This window comes from Otolemur garnettii, unplaced genomic scaffold (genome assembly GCF_000181295.1).
Source record: "Otolemur garnettii isolate 467f Iridium unplaced genomic scaffold, OtoGar3 scaffold00268, whole genome shotgun sequence".
Lineage (NCBI taxonomy): Eukaryota > Metazoa > Chordata > Mammalia > Primates > Galagidae > Otolemur > Otolemur garnettii.
The window spans coordinates 30,022-34,218 of record NW_003852663.1 but is presented as its reverse complement, the minus strand read 5'-3'; the positions used below and the strand labels follow the sequence as shown (position 1 = coordinate 34,218).

General features: G+C 46.9%; 1 protein-coding gene across 1 annotated transcript in view; it reads left to right on the top strand.

The window, feature by feature from the left end:
• The first annotated feature begins 490 nt into the window (after positions 1-490).
• TRMT2B (tRNA methyltransferase 2 homolog B) overlaps positions 491-4,197 on the top strand; it is a 17,239-nt gene continuing 13,532 nt past the window's right edge. Inside the window, exon 1 of the mRNA XM_003802968.2 lies at positions 491-536. The gene's annotated coding sequence lies outside the window, so the exon portion shown is untranslated. The remainder of the gene's footprint in view (positions 537-4,197) is intronic.

The window sequence follows — 4,197 nt, the reverse complement described above, 5'->3', positions numbered from 1 at the left end:
TCCCAAGTAGCTGGGACCACAGGCGCCCGCCACAACGCCCGGCTGTTTTTTGGTTGCAGCCATCATTGTTTGGTGGGCCCAGGCTGGGGATTCGAACCCGCCACCCTAGGTGTATGTGGCTGGTGCCTTAGCCTCTTGAGCCACAGGCGCCGAGCCGTGAGAATTTCTTTATGATATTTTTGAGGCTTATCCAGATCCACCAAAGGGACAGTGAGAAATGAGCAGGCAGTAGGCAAGTTGCGGGGAGCAGAGGAGAACTTGAAGAAGGAAGAAAGTGGGCAATAGGGGTATGAAAGCTTTTGAAGAAGGTTTCAAGAGAAGAGCCTCCGGGCAAAGTAGAGAGGGCTGATCCCAGAGAGTAGTCGAGCTGCCCCTGCCAAGTGCCCCACCAGCGCGGGGAGGAGCCCCACGTCCCGCCGCGCCCGCCCCCGGCGGCTGCGCGTGCGGCGGGGGTAGAGGCGTCCTGCGCACCAGGAAGTGACTTCCCGGTCACAGCCAGCCGGGCCGTTCGCTGGTCTTTTGGTTTGCCGCCTCAGGTGTGTAAGAGGATTTATTGGTTACGAAGGAAGGTAAGGTGGGGGTAAATAACCCGGAAATCCCTATTTCACCCTTGCAGTACAAAAAACTGCTTACTGTGCCAAACTCCCCTCCGGGCCGGGATTTGAGAAGTCAGGCGGCGGTGGTGACGGGATCCAAAGCCCAGCGTCTTCCCGGGTTCTAACTTCTATGCCTATCCTCCACCATTCTTTGCTTCCCCGGGCCCTGCAGCCTAGCCAAGTTCAGTGGTAGTCTGTCCTAGCGTCTCCCTTTTGTTAATAACCTTTAGAGTAGACAGGGTGGGCCGAACTTGTCCAAAAGGGAATGAAGGAGTCTACTGGGGGAAGGAAGGAAGAGCCAGTCAGCCCTTCTGCCTGTCTGGTTTAGCAAGGAACAGTGCCTGGGGCCTGGCCAACTAAAGGAAGGCTGAACAGAGAGTGCAAGCAGGACCCTTGCCCAGTGGGTGAACATTTTGCTCAAGGGGATCCTTGGCCTTGCACAGATCAGACCTACCACAATAGTCTATTGGATTTGAACCTCTCTGAGCACTTCTTGAGGCAGGTTATTTATTCATTGAAGCCCAGGAGAGTTAATTTTACCTTAGTATCAGGTGATTCTGGGCTCTGGGGCCCTTTCCAATCACTTCCTGAGGCAGGAATTGTCTGGAAATCCTGGAATAGAGCAAATGTCATACTTAAAATCCCATCATTTAGGTCAGGCATGGTGGCTCATGCCTGTAATCCTAGCATTATGGGTGGCCGAGGCAGGTGGATTGCCTGAGCTCACTGGTTCTAGACCAGCCTGAGCCAGAGTGAAACCCCATCTCTAAAAATAGCTGGGTATTGACTCCGCTCAATCGGCTAAGGCGCCAGCCACATACACCTAAGGTGGCGGGTTCGAATCCCCAGCCGGGGCCCGCCAAACAACAATGATGGCTGCAACCAAAAAATGGCCGGCGCTGTGGCTGGCGCCTGTAGTCCCAGCTACTTGGGAGGCTGAGGCAGGAGACTCGCTTGAGCCCAGGAGTTGGAGGTTGCTGTGAGCTGTGAGGCCATGGCACTCTACCCAGGGGGATAGCTTGACACTCCGTCTCAAAAAAAAAAAAAAATAGCTGGTTGCTGTGGCAGGCACCTTAGTCCCAGCTATTCTGGAGGCTGAGGCAAGAGAATCGCTTGAGCCCAAGAGTTTGAGATTGCTATGAGCTATGATGCTGCCACAACACTCTACCAAGGGCAACAAAGTGAGACCCTGTTAAAAAAAAAAAACAACAACAACAACAATCATTTTTTTAAAACAGGAAAAAGTATAAAAAGAAAATTGTCTTTTCTGTGAACAAATGTCCCCTCTGACATTAAAGAACTAAGAAACAGGCTCGTTTCTGTAATTCTAGCACTCAGGGAGCTGAGGCAGGAGGATCTCTTGAGCTCAGAAATTCCAGATCCTCTCTCTACTAAAAATAGAAAAAATTAGCCAAGTGTTGAGGCTAGTACCTGTGGTCCCAGCTACGCAGGTGGCTAAGGCAGGAGGATCACTTGAGCCCAGGAGTTTGAGGTTGGTGTGAGCTAGACTGATGCCACAGCACTCTAGCCTGGGCAACAGAGTGAGACTCGGTCTCAAAAACAAACAAAAAATTTTTTTTCACATAATTCTTATCCTCACAGCACTTGCATGCATTATTACATTTGGTCAGTTTTGCAAATTGGAGACATTAAGGCATAAATATAGCAAGTGACATACCTTTGAATCAGAGCCTAAGGAAGGGCAGTGACAAGTGTTGAGCACTTGCTGTGTTAAGTACAGTTCTGAGTACTTCATATATGAACTCATTTAATTCTCACCACAGGGCAGCGCCTGTGGCTCAAAGGAGTAGGTTGCTGGCCCCACATGCCGGAGACTGGCCAGCCCCAGCCGAAAAAAAAAACCAGCCCCAGCCAAAAATTGCAAAAAAAAAAAAAATTCTCACCACAACCTTGAAAGGTAGTAGATGTTGTTAGTTCTATTTGTATAGATGGTGACACTGAGATTCATAGTGGCTTAAGTAATAGCTAGTGAGAAATAGAGCTGGGATTAGAACTTGGCTCCAAAGCCTATGTTCTTAGCCGTGACAACTTTTTGCCTTTTGCTCGGGGGTTGGGTGGAAGATGCTGTTCACACCTGAACTCTTGGCTAACTTAAATATCTTCTGTTAGAAATTTGAAACCCCCCCAAATGATTACATGTTATAACACTTGTTTTAGTACTTTTTTTTTTTGGCTGCGGCTAGGTTTGAACCACCACCTCCGGTATATGGGGCCAGTGCTTTACTCCTTTGAGCCACAGGTGCCGCCTTTTGTAATCATATAAAATGGTATATAGGTTAAATACTACAGTATACTTGTAAGCATCCTCTAGGTTACCCATTGATCATGGCATACTAATTTAGCAATAGTAGAGGGAGCCATGGAGGAATCTTTTTTAATAAATCCATTGCATACATTAGATTTAATTTTAATTTTTTTTTTTTTTGAGACAGAGTATCACTTATTAACCCTCGGTAGAGTACCGTGGTGTCACACCTCACAGCAACCTCCAACTCCTTGGACTTGGAGGATTCTCTTGCCTCAGCCTCTCAAGTAGCTGGGACTACAGGTGCCCGCCACAATGCCTGGCTATTTTTTTTGTTGTTGCAGTTTGGCCGGGGCTGGGTTTGAACCCACCACCCTCGGTATATGGGGCTGGCGCCCTACACACTGAGCCATAGGCGCTGTCCTTCATTTTAATTTTTTTGGAGATAGAATCTTATTTTATTGCCCAGACTGGAGTACAGTGGTGTGATCACAGCTCACTAGTCTCCATTTCCTGGGCTTGAGTGATCCTCCCACCTCAGCCTCCTGAGAAGCTGGAATTACTGGTATAAGCCACTGTGCCTAGCCTGGGTTTTATAAAAATACACACACACCCAGGGTGGACATACAGTTCATGTGCAATTTAAAATAGTTTAACATAGTAAATTACACACAAACTTCATGTATACCCTGTATATATATGTACATGCGTGTATACAAGGGTCATCTGGAACGTATGCAGCTATGTATGTCTCTATTTTTCATATTCCATGTCTGGATACTTTCCACATAGCTTTCATATATGTATGTATATCATTCTGAATTAAGCTATGACTTAATATTGAGATGCAATCCAAGGTAGAGGTCAAGGGTAAAAAGATAATTTCACGGAAGATCAGTAGTGTGTTAGGCCAGGGTGTGTTAGGCCAAGTCCTTTCACATGTTCTGGGTATTTAAAAAAGGTGCTTACATAGTAGTGGACAGACACTGTAGGTAAATAGGCAAAAAGGTGAGAGTCCTGTGTTGGAATATGAGGAATCCTTCCTTTTTCCAAAGTGATGCCCTCCACTTGTGTTCTCAGAGTCACTTGTTTCAACTCTTTCAGCTTTTGTCTCATAGTTACTCCCACTATTTCTTCCCCATGTTCCCTTCCTCTTTCAGTATTGCCCACCCCCTTCTCAGTTCCATACTAACTTTTTTTTTTGAGACAGAGTCTCAAACTGTTACCCTAGGTAGAGTGCTATGGCATCATAGCTTGCAGCAACCTCCAACTTGGGCTCAAGCAATCCTCTTGCCTCAGTTTTTTTTTTTTTTTCTATTTTTAGTAGAGACGGAG